The 22,936-nt window shown below is 42.0% G+C and overlaps 1 protein-coding gene and 1 long non-coding RNA gene across 5 annotated transcripts in view; one reads left to right on the top strand and one right to left on the bottom strand.

Moving 5' to 3' along the window:
- LOC144280480 (uncharacterized) overlaps positions 1-22,936 on the bottom strand; it is a 59,884-nt gene that overhangs the window by 7,249 nt on the left and 29,699 nt on the right. For all 3 annotated transcript variants that reach the window (XR_013348882.1, XR_013348883.1, XR_013348880.1), the window contains 3 exons: positions 11,419-11,605; positions 10,556-10,627; positions 9,486-9,527 (listed from right to left, as the gene is read on the bottom strand). This is a non-coding gene — a long non-coding RNA (uncharacterized LOC144280480). The remainder of the gene's footprint in view (positions 1-9,485; positions 9,528-10,555; positions 10,628-11,418; positions 11,606-22,936) is intronic.
- LOC144280477 (uncharacterized) overlaps positions 7,241-22,936 on the top strand; it is a 69,540-nt gene continuing 53,844 nt past the window's right edge. Inside the window, exon 1 of one of the 2 annotated variants that reach the window (XM_077842565.1) lies at positions 7,241-7,523. The gene's annotated coding sequence lies outside the window, so the exon portion shown is untranslated. The remainder of the gene's footprint in view (positions 7,524-22,936) is intronic. The other variant, XM_077842566.1, reaches the window with a different exon arrangement.

Raw genomic sequence — 22,936 nt, 5'->3', positions numbered from 1 at the left:
TATCCAGACAGCACTCTCCTTTAGAACACAGACAGTTGTACTCTGTTTTGGTGGCACCAGTCCAAGCACAGTGTTTTGCACACAACAGGTAATAGCAAATGCTTATTGAATTGAACTGAAAATACCACCTTCTATTTGGTCTTTATTGCATCTTTCAACTTTATGAAAGGTACACATTCCATTGCTAGGCATAGGACGTGGCATAAAAGATAAATTTCCTTTTCCTGGCTTCAGTATTTTTTTTATTGAATTGTCTTTAGCTCAGGTAATTGCATTATTTCCATTCCAGGTTTTCAGAGGTCAAACAACCTCAGGTCCAGATGTACTATGAATGCAACTATAATAGTTTCAGAGCAATTATCTCCTTCCAGCTCTGCAGGGCGGAACAACTCAAACTCAGAAGCCAGGCTAGTAAGAAATCCTTTTATATGTACCCCTCTCAGAGTCAGCCCAAAGTGAACTCACAGCCACTTAGAGCAGAGAATTACGTAGATGTGGCCGGTGGCCCAGGTAGCTGCTGCCCGTGCTGGCTTCTAAGTCGGCCTGGGAGCAGCAGAGTGTTTCAGATCATACCTGAATCCCTCTGCCATGAACCAAGGCCAGGGAAACCCAGTTTCCGAGGTCGATCGGGGAGGCAGCCCTTTCCTAGCTGTCTCCAGAACTGCTGGAGAGTTTCTCTCCAGCGTTATTACAGCTCCTCTGATCTGCTCCCTTGGGGGAGAAGTTGGCTCATTGTTTACCAAAACCCGTTGCTCCCACCGGTAGCTCTGCTGCCTCTTTCAGTTCTCATGAGCTGCAAGCTTCATACAGAAGCAGCTCTCAGGGAAGGCGCATTACAGATTAAGCCCTCGACTTTATGTGCCTTCCTCGCCTGGGCTAACATCAATTCCTCAATCGTTTCTCAGGGCTTTCTAAGCTCCCTTCCACATCCTGCTTAGAGGAGATGGAGATGGGACAAAGTGGCCTTTCTGTCCCACTGATATGCCAGTTGTACTATTATACATATACTTTGTTCCCAAAAGACCCTCTACAACCTACACAGTTGGGGTGCTTAATAATGCAGATCCAGGCCCATCTTTCCCCCACATGACTGTATTTGGGGGCACATACGTAGGTGCCGTGTCTCCTCGTGACATGCACACGATTTCAAGTTATCATCAGTTAACACACTTACGTGACAATTATAAATATGAATCAAATACATATGAACTTGAGCAAATCTCTATCCTTCACCGCTTAATTAGGATCTACTAAAAGCATTCATAGGTCTTTTGCAACAACCAAAGAGCTTTTTCAGAAAGTTGCCTGGAAAAAAATAAGATGAAAGAACTGCTTAAAAAATGGTGTGTTAAAAAAAAAAAATGGTGTTTTAGGATCATGGGGCATTGAATCTGGTGGCTGCTTCCAGAATGGTTATCCTCTCAACCACCCTACATGGAGCCCATTCTTCTGATTTATTGTAGTTTAGTTAGAAGGAAGAAGCTATATTCATTCATTCCATAGGAGAGAGGATTTCTGTTCCTCACTACATGATGATCTGTTTCCACCTGCCATCTCTCCCTGGAGCTCAGTAATGTGAATCTCTTGTTAATATATATTTTCAAACTTAAGTTGTGCTTCCTGATATATTTTGCCTATAAAATTGGAAGTTCTTCACTTTCTGCACCTCTCTTAAAGTTTGTAGGGAAGCATATTACAGTCTGTGGATTACCTATATGCTTTGTTCTTTCTCCTATACTGTACCTGTTGGCCACTTAATGCTCTTCTTTGACCTGAAGCTCAGCTGAGAAGAGAAGATGAAATTTAGACGAATAATTTTTAACTTCTAAAACACAAGTCTAGCGGTATCTGGGTGGTTTAGTCGGTTAAGCATCTGCCTTCGGCTCAGGTCATGATCCCAGGGGCTCCCCGCTCAACAGGGAGTCTGTTTCTCCCTCTGCTCCTCCCTTGTTCATGCATGCTCTCTCTCTCTCTTTCTCTCTCTCTCTCTTTCTCAAATAAATAAATAAAATCTTAAAAAAAAATACAAACACGAGTCTGCCATAATGCTTTTCTGTGATGCTTGTACTCTACTCTGGATTACTTTGAGGGATCTTTTCAAGTAGTATTTTAAAATAATAACATCATTTCTCTAAGATGTTCTGTATAGAAGATATTTTCCTTGAGTGCTTATGTTTACAGACTAACAGTTCACGTGGGAAGCTAATAAAGGTAAAGCAAATGATGATGCAATTAGTATGTCCTTTCAATTACCTGTGGTTCAGAAAAATCAATGGCAAGATAGACAAATAAAGAAGCAGTAAAGAGCAGGAGTTGTGGGCCAAACAGAACCACACTTGGGCACTTTATATTTATGAGCTGTGTGACCACGGGCAAAGCACTTAATCTCACCTAGTCTGTGAAATGAGAACAAACATAACATCTAACATTTGTTGGTTGCTTTTCATGTGCTGGGCACGGTGCTAATTATGTCACATGCATTCATTATCTCATTTCATCCTCGAAATAATCCCATGAGGAAGGTACTATTAATATCCTCATTTTGCAAATGAAGAAACTGAGACTCAGAAAGGTGAAGTAATTTGTCCAAAATCATAGAGTGATTGTAACTCACTGTAACTCACACCATGCCTATCTGGCTCTAGAGATCAAGTACGTAAGTACTGTGTTGCTGTGGTGGGAACTCTTCTTCTAGGGTAAGTTGTGACAATTAAATGAGATACTGCACATAAAGAACATGCCTGACACAGAGTAGTGCTCTTATTGTTACAGATTTTTTACCCATTACTGGCTAAAATTTGTAGAGTGCTTTACTCTTAATAAAGCCTATTGACACAGTAACTCATTACTTCATGATACCTTGCGAAGTATAAACCATGTGGCTCAGAAAGGTTAAAAGGCTTGGCCAAGGTCATTTAGTTTATAAATACATCACACTGGGACTCATATCTTTTAATTCCAGAATCCAGTAACTTCACTCTGCCTTTTAATCATGGCGGGGTGGGGAGGTGGCAGGGGGTGGGGAGGTAGCTATATTTTTACGTGGTGTAATTTATTTAATTTATTATTGGGAGAAGTGGCTATTTTTAGATCATGTGTTATTTAAAAACCATGTTTTAAATGGAACTTAAGCCCCATAGTGACCCCATAGAAACCTATTGTGAGCATGTGCCAGATGCAGGCAAAGGAAATGTGGAGGAAGATGAAGCCAGGATCCTTCTTCCTTTATTTTTTTTATTTTTATTATATTTTAAGATTTTATGTTTAAGTAATTGCCACACCCAATGTGGGACTCTGACTTAGAACCTTGAGATCAAGAGTTGCATGCTCTACTGACCAAACCAGCCAGGCGTCCTCATCCTTCATCCTTTAATTCCAGACTTGCCCCCATACAATATTTTTTTAAAGATTTTAAAAATTTATTTATTCATGAGAGACACAGAAAGAGAGGCAGAGACACAGGCAGAGGAAGAAGCAAGTTCCTTGAGGGGAGCCCAATGCAGGACTCGATCCCAGGATCCAGGGATCACACGACCTGAGCTGAAGGCAGATGCTCAACTGCTGAGCCACCCAGGTGTTCCGCCCCAGTACAGTTTTGAAGCTATTTCCCTTTATTATGTCCCTACCTTTTCATAGTTTATGCCATCTCCATAGTTTATGCCATAAGGGGTGCTCCCTTATCTTCTCTTCAGTCCCCACATCAGGCCTGCCTTACATCAAGACTCCTCTCAATTCTAAAACTATCTACTGGCTTCCCCTTTTCACTTCACTCTGTAACCTAAATGATTTTTTTTTGATATGAATTAGGTATTCAGAGGAAAGTAGCTTGATGAAATAATTCACACTAATGTATGAGTGGCTGATTTTCCTTATCCCCTCTAGAGGCGTTTGCTTTTTTAAAAGATTGTTAATATTGCAAGTGTATTTGTCATTGTTGGGAATTCCAGCAGTGAAACAAAATAAAGTGAAAAATAGCTATGACGTGAAAGGTATTTTTGAAGAGATGTGCTATAATTTGAGTAGACCGCCCAGGGAGGGTCTTTCTTGCTCTATCCCTTTACGCCATGACCCTCTCCAGCACACATACACACGCACACATCCAAACACACATCTCATCAGCTACCTTGGCTTTTAATCTTTACTCCATCAACTGGACACTTACCAGAATGATAGCATTTTCGTTCTGGTGAGGGTGCTAGGTCTAATGGCATCAGCTCATTTTATAATTAAGGAAACAAAGCTCGGCCAGAAGAGCCTGGTTCACATCCCCATGAGTGGTAGACTGCCACCAGAATCCAGGTCTACCCAAGGATTCAGGGCATCTTCTTCCACTCCACACTTAGCATTCAGAAGTCTCATAAAGTACACCGAGAAACACTCCTGCAGTAACCTCGATCACTTATCTACTTGAATTTTCTTTTCTTCCCTCTTTGGACTTGGCAGGTAGAAGCCCTCAGTGCTGGAGGCGAGAGTCTGACTTGGTGTTCCTCCCAACATGTTCTGACCTGGAGGCTGGGGAAGCGCCTTCCTCTGCCAGGTGGGACTAAGGAGGAATTAGAGACTTGGGGCTATTTGGGGGCCTGGCACAGGCTTCTTCAGTAGCCCCTTGTGGAGATGCCATGTGAAGACACTAGAATTATTATTGCCCCGCTCTTCTTTCTCTCAATGAACATTTAGATTTTCTCTCTCATGATTGGAAGGGCTCCCTGCTCCCTCCCACCACCACAGAGCTGCAGCAGATGGGTAGGTGGGGGGAGAGCCTGGTCTCTGGAGAGGCAGGCTGCCCGAGGCCCATCTCAGCCAGCACTTCCTGCCTGAGTGAACTTGGCACTTTAACAGACCTCTGTGTCTCAGCTTCTTCATCCAGAAAATGGGAGCAGTAACAGTTTATACCTTATGGGGTTGTTTACTAGATGGAGGAGCTTAATAAATGTCACCAGCTGTTATCATCATCATTATCATCAACACCTTGTGGGTGTTTTTAGTCCGCTTTTATTTTTTTAAGGAAGGGAAGCCTTCCTGGCCTCAGCTGCCTTTCTCCATTGCCCAGCAATCTCTAAATCGTGTGGTTACTAAAGGTTAAGTTGACCCTTCATGCAAGAAGGCCTCATTGTGTATAGTGAATCACCGTCACTTAGAAGTGGTCGGTGAGTCAGCAGTTATTAGGGGGAGGTCAGAAGGTTCCCTGGCTCAAAGTGAGAGGACCCAAACAGCAGCCCTGAGGTATAGAAGGAAAACATCCATTTGTATGGCAAGTGGGGTATTATGGAGAACCGAGCTATGCAGGTCAGAGGACATAAGGCGATGGGTAAATGCTGGGGCTTTGGAATCACACAGATCTGAGTCTGATTTCAGCTCTACCCTCACCTTGCTGTGTGACTTCAGGAAATTTATTTAACCTCTCTGTGCCTCACTTTTTATCATCTGTAAACGGAGATGGTCTTTTTTTTTTTTTTTTTTTAGGAGATGGTCTTAATAGAAATGACTTCATGGTATAAATGCTTGGGAAAGCGCTAAAAATTAAGTAAATACTCAATCAAAAGTAGTTACTATTCTCACAATCAGCAAGAATTAGAGTCAGGATAGACAGTTTTAGGGATCAGCATAATGGATAAGCAAACCAAGGTGTAAAGGCAGCAGGAACAAAGATGTATCTTTGATGTGGCGACTGTTAGGTCCGACAAGACATTTAGCTAGTATTAAGGGTAAAAAGTCATAATTTATTCCCTGTTGCACCCCTATGAGGGAGTGTTGTGTGTTCACATAATTTGCATTTTGTAGAAGATTCTGAGAAATAGACTCTAAGCTACCTTTCTGCAAGAATACAGGTCTGGTTTAGCTCCAGTGAGGAGTTAAGCTTCCCTTCAGGTCCTGCAGGTGAAGGGGCAACTTCCTGGCCTGGGCAGGGGAGACCTTGTCAGGCTGTGACCCCACAACATACTAAAAATATGAATGTCACATTATCATCCTGTCCTTCTTGATCTCAGTTGGCCCTCCTGATTTCATGCCATCTGCAAATTTGCACATCCTTTGTGTTCCTTTTTGCTCACATTTTATGCTTTCCTTTGCCATCTCATTCTCCCCCTGCATGTTTCAATCTCTGGGCTTCCATTTTTCTTCTTCTTTTAAAAATGTGGTGTTTTTTTTTTCTCTCTCTCTCTCTCTCTGTCTCTCTTCCCTCCTTTATACCCCCACCTTCCTCCTCTCTCCACACCAATCAAATTCCTGCTTGCTTCATGCCATATTCATTATCCTACCTCATTCCCCCTCATTCCTAGAAAACAGCTCGGTGGAGACTCATTCACCCTCCCCCTGCAACTCGCAGTGCCCACCCTCCATAAATTCCAGCCGCCTGGCAATCAGTAACTTCAGCATCACACTTCACAGCTCTCAGAGTTTACACTACTTGTTACTACTCTCCTTGCTACTGCTCTCTAGGGTTTCTGGAAAAAAAAAAAAAAATCCGCTTTAAAAATATCCTGGGTACAAGTTGAACCCACAGTTAAAGTTTACTCGCACATTCACACATTTCATGGATTTATTTTAACTAGTAGCTCAGGTCTCTGCTCAATTATGCAGTGAAGAAAGCCTGGAGCCTGGGGAAACCAGTTTTTCTCTACTCTGGAGAAGAAAGGCACCTAAAGATGCAACAGAAACCCCAGAGCTGGATTCACCTTCTCTCTTATCTCCCAGCTCCCCCCACCTCAAGCTGATGGGATCTTGCAGTTGCGTTTGGGGTCATTTATTTAGCTCTCCCTGGAGCTCAGGCTGCCTCCCCGGGTGCGTATGTGTGCACACGTGTGTGGCCACTGCTGTTTCTCCAAAGGGCTCACCTCTCTTCTGCCATTTTACCAGGACACGGGAGGCTCTCCCGCTCTCCCGCTCGCTCCCTCTCCCTTTCTCTCCCTGCCCCCAGCTCAGCCTAGGCTTTTTCCTGCCTCTTAACTCCACCAGTGCAGCAACTAGCTGAGCTGCTTGGGCGCGCGCGCGCGCGTGTGTGTGTGTGTGTGTGTGTGTGAGAGGGAGAGAGAGAGAGAGTGTGTGTGTGTGTGTGTGTGTGCGTGTGTCTGCGTGCGCAGCTAGGCCAAGCCTGTGAGCCTGCCTGTCACCGGAGAGTTTTAGTTTGCATTCAGAAGAAAGGAGGAGGGGAGACAAGGGGGGGGGGGGGGGAGAGGGGGAGGGGGAGGAGTGGGGGGGGCGCCGCCGAGAAGGGAGGGAGAATGTCTTGTTTGTGGCTTGTCAGCAATTGCTTGAGACAAGCTTCCATGTGTGAAAGCTACTTGGCATGAATGCCTGGGCCGTACCAAGTGTCACCGCAGCAAGAGGGGGAGGCAGAAGAAAAACAGATCAGACCAGAGCAGACAATAGGCCCCTAAAGTCTTCCCCCTAAGTTGCTTTGATGTTGTCCTAGTGTCTTGATACCAGGAGGCCAGGGATTGCAGGAAAAGGGTCTTTTTTGTCTTCATTCACTTTCCCCCCTCAGTTTGTGACATGATTCTCCAGAATTTCTCCTCATAAAAAAGGTAAGAGCCCTAACAATCCCCTCCTCGGTGGCAGGCTCGCTCGCCCGTGCCTGCAAGTGGGGGTCTCCTGCCTGCGCTGCTCAGGGGGAGCGCCGGGGTCCTGCCGCGGGAGCCGTGGCCCGGCCCCTGGAAGTCCTGCGAGGCGCGCGGGGCTGGGGACGGCCCCTCTTTCCAGGGAACCCCGGGAACACGATCCGTGCCTCCGGGTTGGGGGGGAGAAGGGGTGGATGGAGAGGGGTGGGAGGAGGGTGCGAGGGTGGAGGTGCGAGGGGGAGAAAGAGGGAGCGGGAGAGAAGCCTGGAGGAGAGGGGAGCGGGGCCGAGCCCGGGGCCGAGCACCCGCAGCCTGGAGCCCTCGGAGGCCTCGCCCGCCCGGAGCTGCGGTTCGGAGGCTGAGCCAGGGCTGGCCGGGCTCCGCCGGGCGCCTGCACGGATTGCAGCGAGCTTTGTGTGTGTGAAGGGCTGTGCGCGCGCGCGCGCGCGTGTGTACTTCCCCCGCACTGCCCTGGCGCGCCTCGTGAAGGGGAGGTACCCCAATCCTCATCCCCCCGAGCCCAGACTCCCCGGCAGAGCGGAGAGGCAGGCGAGACGCGAGAGCAAGAGAACTCTGCCGCAACGCAATCCAGAAACTTTTCCAGTCTCGGGGATTTCTCTGCTGATAGATACTGTGAAGGAGTTGTGCGGTGGGGGGCGGACGGGGTGGAAGGGGGTGGAAGGGGGCGAGGGGGGGCGGTGCCTCAGTTTCCCCGTCTGTACAATCCAGAGAGCCGAGTGGGGATGCTGCATGTCTGCCTGGGATTTGGCGACACAGAACAGATCCTTATGTCTAAAAGGCGTGGAGAAATCTTCAAGCTAGAGATACTGTGGAATCACCAAGTACAAGTGTTATCATTATTCTTGGTCATCATCATCATCATCAAACCATCATTAAAGACACCCCGAGACAAAAAAAAAACGGGGAACACAGATCAAGTGTCTGAGCATTTCTAAGGAAACAAAAAGCCTTTTTCCACCTGTTGGCTTCTGTCCTTTTCTCTTGTGTCTTTTCGTTAGATTTATTGGCCGATTTGTACAGAGAATGGGGTGGGAGGGGTTGGGTTTTCCCCTTTCCTCCTCCCTTGTACATATTTTTTTTTTTTTAAAGAAGGTCAGTGTAAGATGCTTGAAAGAGAAAATGTGCCTCCTGTTATAGTAGTTTATTCAAGTCCTTGTGTTTTCTGCCGCTGGCAGGGCTTGCAAACACATCTGTAAACTCTACCTTGGAGGTTAAAGATTTTTATTGTGGCTTTTAGAGATTAAATGAGATTTATTTACAATTGCTGTTTATCAGAGAGTAAATATCTTACTGTGTGTGTGAGGGTAAGAATGTGAAGGCTCTTTACTCACTGGTGGTTTTGTGGATAAAACCTTTTGCTTTTTAAAGTGACATCTTGAGAGATGGGAATAGAAGGCTAAAATCAGTGCCTAATACTCTAAATTTTTTTTAAAGAAAAAAATGTCTGCTGATTTTCTTAAACTGTGGATTTCCCCTCTTCTCTTCTTACACGGTGATTGCTTCAAGGCTCTTAGTTGTAGCTCTCTGAATTCTCTGGGGGAATTTCGCTTTCTTACCTAATTCCAGGTTTGCTGTGACTCTGCTAGTTGTCCAAAAAAAATCTGCAAAAGTCTGGGAGGCTGTGCCTCCTTCCATTCTAACTGCAAATGTTCATCAGACTGACTCCCTGTTATAGCTAGAGATTGAAGCAATGGGCCAGCCCTGGTTGAGAATATTTATGTTCTTCCGTTGGAAGCCTGGAGAACCTGACTTCTGGGTATGAGAAAGGATGAAGGCAAGATATTAATTGGCCAGGATCTGGCAAGAAGCACCCTCCACACACACACATAATGTTTTGTTGCAATAGAACTGAACTTCATATTTTAAAACTTAATTTTTTTCCCCCACTTTGTAAGCAGAAGATCTTACCATGGTTTGTCTCTGACAAGGTTTCAGGTTCTGGATGTCTTCCTAAAATGTTAGAATTTCAGAAGTGCAAGGAAAAGAAAGGTTATTCATCAAGTTTTAAATGAGGACACCAAAGCCCCAGAAAGACCAGCAGTGATCTGAGGGGCTCAGTGCAGCTGTGGTAACATCCAGACCACACCCTGGGGTGTGAGTACTCCGAGGGTTGTCATGCCAGCACCCTTACCTGGCTTCCACACTACATCTTGTACAGCCTAGCACTTGGGCCTGCCAAAAAGACAGGCACCTTTTGAAATCTGCTTGTCGTGCTGGACTATGTAGCTGTACATTCAGCCCTGCTTGTGACACATGGAGCAAACATGGCAGCCACGTGTCACAGCATGAGTTCGTGTGAACTCATGTATTCACTTGCTTATTCAAGTGATGTTTTAGGGGCTATTAACTATGCACCCACCACCTTGCTGGGCACTGAGGACATAGGAAAGAACAAGGCAGACGTGCCCTTGCTCTCAGGGAGTGTAGCATCTTGGTGTAATCAACATTAACCACATAGTTAAATTAGTAATAATAATAACGATACTTTACACTGAACAGCATGCAGATACTGTAATAGGACAGAGGGGCAGCCCCGGTGGCGGTGGCGCAGCGGTCTAGCGCCGCCTGCAGCCCACGGCGAGATCCTGGAGACCCTGGATCTAGTCCCACGTCGGGCTCCCTGCATGGAGCCTGCTTCTCCCTCTGCCTGTGTCTCTGCTTCTCTCTCTCGCTCTGTATCTCTCATGAGTAAGTAAAACAAAATCTTTAAATATATATATAATAGGACAGAACATAAAGTTGTATAAGTGATTGTCCTAAATTTGTAACTAGGTGTAAGCTCACTGTCCTTTCCTCTTAGCACATTGCTGTCCCAGCCAACACCCATTCCCCTAGAGGCATTCCTACTCACCTAGAGGCCCAGTGTTTCTAAAGACAGTAAACAGCCTCCCCCCCCCACCTTCTTCACACAAGGCAACGGAGACACAAATAGTAACTATTAACCCTTTATACTTGTACTATTAAATAATTCCACATACCTTGTAAGGTGGCTTCTGGAGCAGTCATCTGGGTGATTCACATTAGCTCTAGCCTTGGCACATTGTGAAACTCTAATGGGTATTGGAAGAGAGTGGTTCGTGAGGCTCTTGTCTCATTTCACTTACTCCTTAGTTTCTCCAGTTGTTACTAAACACTTAGCTGCAGGAAACTCCACCATTATCACTGTCATCTTGAAATTCCAAAGACAATAGTGTAGTAAAGGGCTTTTCCCATTTCTCCTAACAAGGACACATTATCTATAAAGGGGGGAAAAAATTACAGCCTCTTAATCTTACCACAGTCCCATTTTGTTTGGGTTGTTAAAATTTTACTGGTTTGATCTACCAAAGTAGGAGCATCCTCCATCCCCATTTTGGTCTTGGATGGAGAGAAGGTATGGTGGAAATGCTGGGAGTTTCCATGCTGGTTGATTTGTGTTCATGCTTGTATCATCATTTTCTACATTGTGTGTTTCCCTAGTACTCAAAGGAGAATTGTCTTCAGTGGTGTCAAGCTATCTTTTTTTTTTTTTTTTTTCTAGACTAATTTAGTAGTTTAAAGGGAAGACAGACATGCCCACCTACACAGAAATCATAGGTTTGGTGCCTATACTTTGGGAACCTACACAGGTCGTGTGGTTAAATCGTGTGATGAGCAAAATAAGAGTCATTTCTATGTACCCAACGTTGTTACTCAGTGCAGTAGCGGCCCACATTGTAGCAACAGCCCTACCCAGAGCTTGCCATAGTCATCTGCATTTGGCACCTGTGGCCACTGCCTTCTCCTGTGAGCTGTATGACTTCATTTGCAAGTATTTGATCATTTCCGACACACTCTGCCCAACCCCCAATGTGTTACTCACTGGGGCGCTGCCTCTGGGGGAGGCAATCTGAGTCGGCTTCTTCTTCAGAAGAGCAATCCGAAGAGAGGAGTGATCCAGGAGTGATCCGAGTGGGGGAAGCTAAGATGTGGATAAAACAAGGATCTGGTGGAGGGAGAAATTGAACCAGCTGGGGAGCCAGACAGCAGCAATCAGGTCATCTTTAACTCTGGGGGAATAAAAATGAAGACTGATCACCTTTTAAAAGGTGCATTGTGTGGATTCTGTGTGTAAATAAAAGTGGAAGAGCCCCTAGTCCTGTTGAAGGTAAAACCAACACAACATGTAGAACATCCCCCAAACTTCTTGGTTACAAATACGACTTTTGCATGTAGGTCTAGTGAAAGGAATTGTGTGTGTGTATGTGAATGTGTGTGTTTCCCCCCAAGAGACATAAATATAAGATGTAAAATGGAAATTTTCTCCATTTCTTTTAAGCCTTGACATTTTAATGCACTTTAAAATATCTGCTCAGTCCTCTCTTATAATAGCCCTGTGAATTAAGTAATATCGTTATCCTTCTGTTATATTTGAGTAAGATTATGTGACTCACCCAAGGACTCACGAGAAAATAAGGGGCAGGATGGCTTGATATTCTAGCCAAATTTATTCTTTTCTTTAAACATTTAGGATTTAGAGTGTCAATCAAAAAAAGAAGGGTCCCCAATTCTAGTTTAATCATTACATGTTTTTTACAAGTGCATTGGACAGCTTCTGGTTTTGGTTTTGCCCTTCTATGACCTAGGTCTCCCTATTCTGCACCTCTGGACCTCTTTCAGAATGAGGGGCTGAGCTACATCATTTCTGTTTCCTTCCTGTAATTCCGCATTTCTCTAACTCTATGAATAGAATGTTCCATGGATCTGGTCTTTTGGTCACCTTATACAAAGCCCAGTTCAAGAAACTGTGGTTCCCAGAGGGGAGATGTTGTAAGTTTATGTATGTAGGGGATTCATTCTTATATATCTGAACTATGTTGGCATTTTGAAGTGAAAAGCACAATAGGCAAAAGTGGGATTTTAATTTATGGATTGGAAAGAATTGGCCAGTCAGCACATAGGCACATGTGCAAGGAGACTAAAGAACCATTTTCAAAAGAATAGGCTGTTTTGAATGCACATCTTCCTGTATAATAAGTATGAATTGGAAATGGATGGGCCCTGGGTACATCTCTTAGCTTCACTGTTCTTACTGCTTTCTCACAGAAACTGAGTTCCTTTTTGTACTGTGCTTACAGATTGTTTTGAGGGTGCAAGGGACCAGTTTAAGCAACTGTAGTGCTGATGATACATGCTATGTGTTAAGCACTATGCTTTGGGGAATGACAGGGCTACTGATCATCTTTATGATATGCAACTCCTGAAGGATGTTGCTGAAGACTTGCTGATATGATGTGTGATATATATATATATATATATATAATGTATATATACCTTTAGATGTGAATGATAAACTGCTTCTGAAATGTGGCCAAAAGTGAGACAGGCAGGGTAGAGAGTGAATGATGTTTTTATTAATCATGTTTGTATGAGTAGTTCCAGACGCTATTCACTTAAAACTGGTTAAGTCTTTGGAAAGATATAATTTAAAAATTTGGTAGCTCTTTATGTAATTTTCTGAATTCAGAGTAAGATCTTCTACCATGTTTTACGAATATCATCTTGCTTGTAGCAAGGAAGACTGGTTCAAGGCTGCTTTGGGGATTAGTAAACCACTGTCATTCTGAATTGGTCTTATTTCTGTCTGCAAAAAAAAATGTAACATATAGTTAGTTTATAACTGGTGGAGGGAATTTGGAAGACTATAAATAATAATTTTTTGACTTATACTCTTCCTGTATTCCTGGTTGCTTAAAATTCCTAACATTGGATATCTTGCTTAACTTCATAAAATCCTAAGAAGTAACTACATAAGAGAACTATATTACTGACTTTATAGATGGGAATATATGAACAGGCTTGTGAAATGATATACCAGCAAGCATTTTTTGAACATAAGAACATACTCTATAGAAATATGTGAAATGTGGTTATTAATTAACATCAAACTTATAGGAAAAGAAAAGCATATTCTATGTATTATTGTTGCTAATCTAACTTTTAATGATCTCAGTAATTATCAAAAATATTTTTATGCTGTGTGTTAACTACACTGGAATTAAATCAAAAACTTTTTTTTTTAAGTATTTTTATGTTAGTCACTTAAAGGTTCAAAATGCGATTAATCAAAAGCTTTGAGGAGCTCTCAGTAATTTCCATGAAAATCATAATTGTTCTTTTCCTTAAAATATGAATACGCACACTCAAAATTAATAGTAATGGCAGTTGAAAGAAGCCAAGCCATCATTTGCTCAGAAAAGAAACTTGGGAAGCCTGAGGTCACTTTATTTTGTCTAATACTGGCTACATTGTACCTTCTGTTACCTTGGGGCTTGTGTGGTTAGTGTATGATTGAAGAGAAAAATTTTGCTTAAGGTATATGAATAAGGGACTTTTTGAATGTGGGTCAAGGGCATACCTGCCTTTTCTAAAGATGCCTGGATGGGTGGTTTAATGTACATTTGTACATGTACATTAAAAGTCCATGATATACTGGGGTATTTAAGTCAACCATAGTCTAAAGAATGCAGGGTTTTAATAACTGTGCTAGTGCCCGGGCTTCTACTTTTGCCTGGACATCCCTCTGCCTCATTTGTTCCAAGCCAAATCCTACCGTTCCATCGAGACTTATCCTGGGTATTTCTTCTGGGAAGCTTCCTAGACCCCATCTCTGTTTCACCACCTCTTGGGCTGGGTGAATGCTAATGTGGCCCTTACCACACTGCACTGGAATCAGCCACCTCGTGCTGTGGGCTGTAGCTCCTTCTGAGTTTGGGACTGTCTTTAGTTTTCGTACCCCTACTGCCTAGCAGAGGATGAAATAAGAGCAGGTGGTCACTAATTGCTGTCAAGTGAATACATGGTACACATTGAAATGTAGCTTATTAAGAAATTTAGCTAAATACAAAAAGAAAGACATGTAAAAATCTTAAACTACACAACCTTATGTCCCTTCTTATAAAAGGAAATTTTTTTTTCTCAAAGATTTTATTTATTTATTCATGAAAGACACACAGAGGGAGGCAGAGGCACAGGCAGAGGGAGAAGCAGGCTCCCTGTGGGGAGGCCCAGGTGGGACTCAATCCCAGGACCCCAGGATCACACCCTGAGCCAAACAAAGGCAGACACTCAACTGCTGAGCCACCCAGGTGCCCCCAAAAAGGAAATTTTTAAAGATATTCACCCTTCTCCCCCTTTGCAAAGACTAAATTCATAATAAAGTACTTTGAATATCCCTGAATCTTTCCTTTTCTTATGCTCAGCTTTTCTCCCCTAAAACTTGTTAGTTTCTCATTCTTGGGCCTTGTGGTTCCCATAAGCTAAGAGTTTACTTTTTAGGTCAAAGGATCATAGGTGATAAATGAGTGGTGAAGTTTGCATTGATATTTAGGTAGGAGCTGGATGGAAGTTTTTTCTATCTCAGAAATGAAAAATAAAGAGATCTTTGAAGAAGTCTGGATAATCAGAGGATAGTAAGGTGAATGCCTGACTTCCAGGAGTCCGCAGCTGTGACCCACCAGAAACAAAGAAGGGGACAGTACAATTAACCTTTATTTTCTAAAGAAGGTTTTAAGTGCTGAACCCTCTGGAAAAGGCCTTCTGGTCACAGAGAACTGACTCACTGTAGTTTCCTCGAGGAAAGGGGGGATTCACTGTGAGTGTGCTTACAAATGGGACCTGAAGTTAGAACTGGAAGTTTTCAGGTCTGGAGGTAGCTCTAGGGGCAACCTCTTCTATATCAAACCTTTCCTCTCACAATGTGTTGCTTTACTTGGGCTCCTTTTGCTACGTGCTGGTTTGGTCTTCTAGCTGGACTTTGAGTAACCTCTCTCAATCTCATAACTTTTGCTTACACCTGCCATTACTTCCTTGACTTGCCAAGACTGCCACATCCAGAACCCTATCTTCTCCACCCTCTTTCCCTTGTTTCTTCTTCATGTCTTCTTTCCTTACATTCTTTCAATTGTACTTTTTCCTGATAATTGCTTCATTCTCTCAGATTTTTCTAATCCAGATACCTGAGAAAGAATCCAGTAACCCAACTCATTTTTTCATTGCCTTCTTCTAGGTCCCTAACCAGCTTTGCCCAAGGGTCAGACATGCACCTCTAGCCCAGAGGGCTGTGGGTGGGGCAAGGGGTTGTTACTTGGTATAAAACTTTCTTTTAGTAAGAACTATGGAAGGGCCATCTTCCCCTTCGTGTAGGCAGTGACAATATATTTGATATATCTAATATAAATCTATTACGGAAATATAAGAAATTAAGGATAATCAGATTATTAAAAATTAAACTGTTTCATAGTTGACAGTTAGTAGAACAGAGATAAGAAGACTGTGGGAACAAATAGCAAATTTATAACCAGGAAAGAAATTGGGAGAGGGAAATGTGTTAGAGTTAGTTATTAGATGAGTGACATAATTTCATGCATTTATTAGAAAGCAGGAGTGTGTGAATATTGAAAGTGAGACTATATTGACTCAGGTTCCAGAGGCTGTTTTAAAAAGCAAGCATAATCCCGAAACTGGAGGCCAGGATGGGGATAAACAGGAATACTAAGCTTCTTAGGGAGCCTCTGCCCATTCTTTTTTTTTTTTTTCTTAAAGAGTTATTTATTCATGAGAGACACAGAGAGAAAGGCAGAGACGTAGGCAGAGGGAGAAGCAGGCTCCCTGCGGGGAGCCCGATGTGGGACTCGATCCTGGATCCTGGATCCTGGGATCAGGCCCTGAGCCCGAAGGCAGATGCTCAACCGCTGAGCCACCCAGGTGTCCCTCTGCCCATTCTTCTTGCCTGTGTTTTCTTTCTCTGCTTCCTATTCTGCTCTTGATCCCTCTTATGTTAGCTTCTGGAGCAATCTGTCATGAACTAGTGATATGACCTTGGGCTGGTTATTTATTCTCTCTGAAACTCAATTTACTCATCTGTAAAATAGGGATAATGATTATTATTTCAATAGCTTAGTATAAGAATTAAATTAGATGGCATAATATATTTAAAGTGACTGGTACACATTACCTAGGATGTAATAGGTGCTCAGTCAATTGTAGCAATTATTCTAGCACACAGGAAGGAAGGAAACATTGCCTGAACAATGTGTTAGGTAATATTTTGCTTGTTATATCATTTATTTCATGTGAGAATCCTGAAGGACTTGTACTGTTATTTCTACTTTAGGAACAAGGCTACAATTTTAGTACTTAATTGAATCTTTGCTATGTGCAAAGCACTGAGTTGAACCCTTTCATGTGTTGTCTTATTTAAGCCAAGTTAGAGGCTATTTATGTTTTTCATCTCCTGGTTGAGGAAATTGAGGTCTAGAGAATTTAACTTGCCCAAAGCCGTATAACTAGGAAGAGACAATGAGAACTTGCACCTGAACTGAGGTCCAGCTCACTCCAGAGTTTTCCAAAGTCACGTAATGGATGAATGTGAATATGACTGAATCAAGATTCAGGTCTTGGGTGGGGCAGTGCTTTTGCAGTTCACTGACTGACAGACAGATGAGTAGTAGGAAGACATACACACTTCTGCTGCATCTGAATCTGAATGCTGTGATTAGACAGACAAGGGCAAATTTTGGAAGGAGGACAAAGGAAAAAAATTTTAATAATTAAAATATGTCAAAATAGGGTCTCTCAGACCTGATGAAATGATTTAACCAGCATGTGTTGAATGTCTACTGTGTGTCAGGCAATAAAAAATGACCTTGGCATGGTGGGATGCAAGGCAAGTAAGGCTGAATTCCTACCTGTAAGGTGGTTTCATTCTGGTGGAAAGAGATAGGAGACTTGCACAACTAATAAAGCATATAGCAATGGATCAGAGAACTGTGGTAGTCAAGAGAGAGAACAGTTACTTTTTAAGGGACTGGTGATTGAAGGAACTGAGGAAGGGGCACCTGTGGCTCAGTGGTTGAGTGTCTGCCTTTGGGTCCTAGATCAAGTCCTGCATTGGGCTCCCTGCTCAGCACAGAGCCTACTTCTCCCTTTGTCTGTGTCTCTGCCTCTCTCATGAATAAATAAATAACATCTTAAAAAAAAAAAGATGGAACCGGGGAAGGCTTCATTCAGGAGACAATATTTGCAATGGTCTTCGAGGTGACAAATACAGAAGTACCAGAAACCTTCTACAGTTTCTACAGTTTCCTTCTTCTTTGTATGAAGTAGCTGATTATTGTGGTAACATATAGACAGTAGTGTTTTCCAAGGTTCTTTGACCAAATGTGGAGAAATATCTATTCTTATTAATGATAAGCATATATTTCCATTTTCTGGTCTGCGGTTACCTGTGTCTCTATTGAAGGAGCCAGAAAATGGAATCCTGTTTTCTATACATTCTAGGTTGAAGATCTATAATCATCCAGCAGTCCAACAAGAAGCTAACAAATCCCTCAAGTGGCCAAATGCCCCAGTATCAGCTTTTGGGTGTATTGTGTGGTGTTAAGTAGTACTAAGGTACTGGCAAGTGGGTCATTCATCCATTTAAAATTTGGATTGGAGACTTTAGTCTGTGGTTGGGAGTTCCCAATTTTTCTTGCATGCAATACCAGGTTTTCTGGAAAAAAATTTTTTTTTTTTTTTTTTGGATACAGTCTCAATTTAAAACATTCTGCCTTGTCTTCATAAGTATATTCCTGATTGGTAACCTATGTGTTCTGTTATTTAAGGTTGATAATTAAATTGAGTTTCCATGGCCTGAGCCTGTTTAAAGACTCCTGTAGACATCTTCTGCTTGCAGGTTTTGTCCACTTGAATGAGAATGTATGTACTCATCTTTGCAGTGTAAGGTAGAAACCTAGCCAAGAGCCTTTGTTTTGGTTTGGTTCTTTGCGTGATGTCTCCTTTTTTCTAAACTCTGTTGATGGACATTTTTTTTTTTTTTTTTTTTTTTTAATTTTTATTTATTTATGATAGTTACAGAGAGAGAGAGAGGCAGAGACACAGGCAGAGGGAGAAGCAGGCTCCATGCACCGGGAGCCCGATGTGGGATTCGATCCCGGGTCTCCAGGATCACGCCCTGGGCCAAAGGCAGGCGCCAAACCGCTGCGCCACCCAGGGATCCCTGTTGATGGACATTATATTCATCCTTCCTTCAAGGCCTGGCTCAAATGTCACTTTTCTTACAGTCTTTCTCAATTCCTAGAGCCTAAGGACTGCCTCCATCCCCAAAGAGTCCATATTATCTTGTTCTTTTTTTGATGTGATCATAATAGCTATACATGTTTAATAGCACAAATCCCTTAATAAGTGATAAACAAGAGGGCAGAGATGTAGGCTCCATTCACCTATGGATCCCTCTAAACACCCAACATAGCCCTTGCCCTACAAGTGGTTGGTGCTCAAAGATGTTTACTAAAATGAACTGAATTGAAGTTTGGGTTTTGTTGGACTGGCTTTGGGTATGGTAACATTGAAGTTTGAGCTCCAGTTCCTTTTTGGAAAAGGATGCTTAAAAAAGGGCTTTTAACTGATTTTAGAATGAAAGAAACTGTGTAGTATAAACAGTAATTGTAACTATTATTAATAAACATCATTAAAATAGCATGAACTGATAGAAGTACTTCCATGCTTGCTTTTGCTGGCAGTGTGGGCAGGCCTGACAAACTAACTGGTCTTTTCCATCTGTAATATCTATGATTCTTTGAAATTTTATGTAGACAAGTGCAAGCTAATGTACACTGGAAGGAACAATTGAAACAGCTCATACTCACTGATGGGCTCTGAATTACTCTACTTGTAAGTGCTCAGGAAAAAGATCTCAGATTCATTGTGGATTGCTCAATGGAGACATCTGCTTGCTGTGCAGAGGCAGCCAGAAGAATGAATGAGATATAATAGGCTGTATTAACTTTGAGAATGGGATAAAGAATGATGCAGAAAATAATATAGTGCACATAATTTGGCATTGACTATTTCTGTAATTACAATAAAACATTTTAATGATATACATTGATGTTATGACTTCACCTTAGAATCAGAATTCGGCATTGGGTCCTTTCAAAGAAAACAAAGCAGAAATACAAAGGATCCAGAGAAAAACAACAGACTGTCTCCAAGACATGCAAAGGATTTGCCTATAATGAGAAACTGAAAAGACAAGGAGGTTTTAATTTGGATAAGGGGGGGACGACGACATTGTATAAATTTATTTAAAATTAATGGAAGTTTCAGAAAATTGCTAGAGCTAGCTTCAGATTATCCTCGGTAATGGAGGTCAGAGATGGGCAGGATAATTGAAATCCCTGATAATCTCCAACCCTCATTTTAGCTATTAGTGGCAGCATCCTGTCCTATGAAAAGTTTTAATAAATGAACAAATACAAGACATTGCAACACAGGATTTGTGAACTAAATGACCCAGGAGAAAGGCTGCCAGTTGTGTTGAGAAGCTCACAATTTGGAATTAGGTGACCATGGGTCTAGTCCCTATTCTTTGTCCAATCTTGAGTGATACACTTGACTTCTATGAGACCCAGTTCCCTCATCTGTAAGATAGAGATAACAGTAATATTTATTTTATGGTTTTATTAAGAGAACCAAATGAGCTCATTGGAAGTGGTAGGTGAGTTGTGATATTTGATACTGAGGGCTGGTTGTTAAGAGTACCTACTTTCCCATTTGGTTTGCTGGTCTCAAGGGCAGACATGGCTCCTGGCACCTGGAAGATTACATCACACCTTCCCTTCTCTTGAACTTTCTACGGTTTATGTTCATGGTAGGAGATTTTTAAAAGATCCTTCATCTCCGGGATCTTCCACAGACTGTCCTACTTCCTTGCTCCCAGAAAGCCTTAAGATAATTTTGCCATGTTTTTATTAACACATGATCATTTAAAAGTCATCTCCTGTAATTTTCACAGCAGCCCTTTGAGATGTAGACTGCAGTTGTCTTCATCTTCTAGAAGCGGACACTGAGGCACAGACAACTTGCTTAAGGACATATAGTGATGGCTGATAGAGTTAGACCTGCATTTTCTTGCCTCTGGATGGATTGACGTATTCTAGAAAACTGACTTATGTGACTATACTGATCCCTTCCCTGGGGAGTGACTGGCCTTTCTTAATTCCCAAGGAACTTGTACTCTACCCTTTGCACACAATTCAGGACTCATGTCCTCCATAGAGCCTGTCCTAAGCCCTCTGTTACCCTGGAAGAAGTCATCTTGTCTGCCTCAGCACCCTGTATTGTAACTTTTAACATACTTTATGTTAACAGTAGAAATCCTTGTACCTTATGCAATTAATAGTTGCTAATTAAAAAAAAAAACTAGTTGGAGATTTAGTTGAACAAGGAGTTAAAGCAGGAATCATATAAACTATGGAATCATTCTTTAAGCTTTTATTTCAACTTAAAACATCCCTCAAGTTTTTGATGTAAGGCCAAGGCCTCCCTTGTCTTTTGAGTTTCAAGTCTCCCATTAGAGCCCTGCATCCTATTTCTCATATAAGCCACTCCTCCAAGGCTTTTGCAATCATTTTGTCTTGGTTTCTTTTAAAGTGGAGCAAGATCTTAAAGACATTCTGTGAGGCATTCAGATTTTTCCAGGTTTTTTATGATGTTACAGGTGGCTCTCCCACACACAAATCGACAGCATGTGTTTTTAGTAACTCACCTTAATGTGCCTTTCCCAGACATTCACTTTAGATCTTGTAGAAACAACTTCTCTCTTTTTTATTCACATTCCTTCCTTTAAGTAAGTTTAATTAAATTGTGTAATACCAATGATTATGGTTTTGGGGAACAAACAATGAGTTTAGGGAAAAAAAAACATGCTGACTTCTGGTGAACAGACAGCTCTGCTGTGGCAATAGCAGAGTGCAGGCATTCTAGAGGAGCCTACTACTGGCTATGATCATCCCACATTGTGGGCCTTATGTCTTTACATTTGCAGAGGGAATGGAGGCCATAGATTAATTAGTTTAGTGTCCATCACTTAAGAGAGCTTCTGCTCAGGATGGCTTCTGTTCCATGTCTAGCCTAGAAGATGAATTTCTTGAAGGCCTAGCATTCATCTTTCTAGCTAGTCTTAGAATCTAGCACAGGGATGGCTATATAGTGAGCCCTCAATAAATGTCAGCTAATTGGCCAACTAGCCATACCAACAGAACAAAACTCAACTTTGCCACTGAACATCTGCTGCTATGAGTACTAAGCAGCAATCAACTGTCCAGAAGTTGGGAGAAAGAGGGAAGTAGGGAGAAAGGAAGAGCCAGCAAGTGAATTTCTAATATTAATATAAGGTAAGACAATGTGTACCATTAAATAGTTAACGTAAGGCGGCTATAAAGAATTGGATTTTTGTGTCATATGTAATTAACCTGGGTAACTCAATAACACAAAATAACATTGAGACAAGCATGCTTAATAACATTTTATAAAAGACAAGATATGTTCTTACGTGAGGAAAAATCCACACTTAACATCACAGTATCTGACTACAAAAAGCCTCTCTGGTGATTATGTTCAGGGCCAGCCAGGTCATAAAAAAAATTTCCTCTACTGACATACAGTTGGAGTGTGGAGTTTATTATATGCTTCTTGTGACAAAGTAAAGCATCTTGAATTGAGCACCAGAAAAGGAAAGAAGGCAGGTCTGAAGAGTATTGAAGTTGACAGAGACATTCTGTGGTAGGTGATTGGTTTGGAAAATGGTGGAGACTGCTGGTGATGACAGGGATGTCCTCTTTCCTAAGATAAAGTAGGCAAAACATTTAGCCTTGTGCTTAATAAATGTTGGAACCAAAATAGACTTAGGAAGCAAAGTCGGAAAATCATAGCAAGTTTGTATGACCATAGAAAATAGTATGATAAAGAAAAATATATATGTGTGTGTGTGAATACATATATGAAACTATTTGTAAAAGCATATAGAATGTATGTCTGTGTAGAACAGAGATAATGCTTCATTTGAGCATTATTTTCACAATGAGTATGAACCTTCTCATTAATTTTCCATTGTGAGAATCTGTAGACCAGTTCCGATTATTAATTCTTAAGGACCTCCCTGTTTCTCAAGAGGTTGTCAAGCCATTGTCTAGCAAAGGAAGAAGGGAATTAACATGGCATTGAGCGCTCATTGTGTGCCAGGCATTATGCTAAGTGTTTAATGTATGTTATCATATGCCTTTGAATATAAGTTGTCATTGATTTGTGTAAGGTCCACATTACTTTATGTGCAACTATGAAAGAAAAAAAACACTCTCAATTAAACTATGGCACACCACCACCGTTAAAATGGATCTTGATTTCCTAGCTATTAAAATGTGAAGAATATCCATCTTAGAATCAACGTGATATGGTATCTCATTTAATCCTCCCAACAACCCTTGAAGTAAGTATTAATACTGCCAGATGAAGAAAGTGAGACTCAGAGAAGTCAAGCAGTTTGCGTCAAGGCAAAC

This window comes from Canis aureus, chromosome 12, assembly GCF_053574225.1.
Source record: "Canis aureus isolate CA01 chromosome 12, VMU_Caureus_v.1.0, whole genome shotgun sequence".
NCBI lineage: Eukaryota > Metazoa > Chordata > Mammalia > Carnivora > Canidae > Canis > Canis aureus.
Note: the sequence above shows the minus strand (reverse complement) of the source record. Positions and strands in the feature narration are given on the sequence as shown.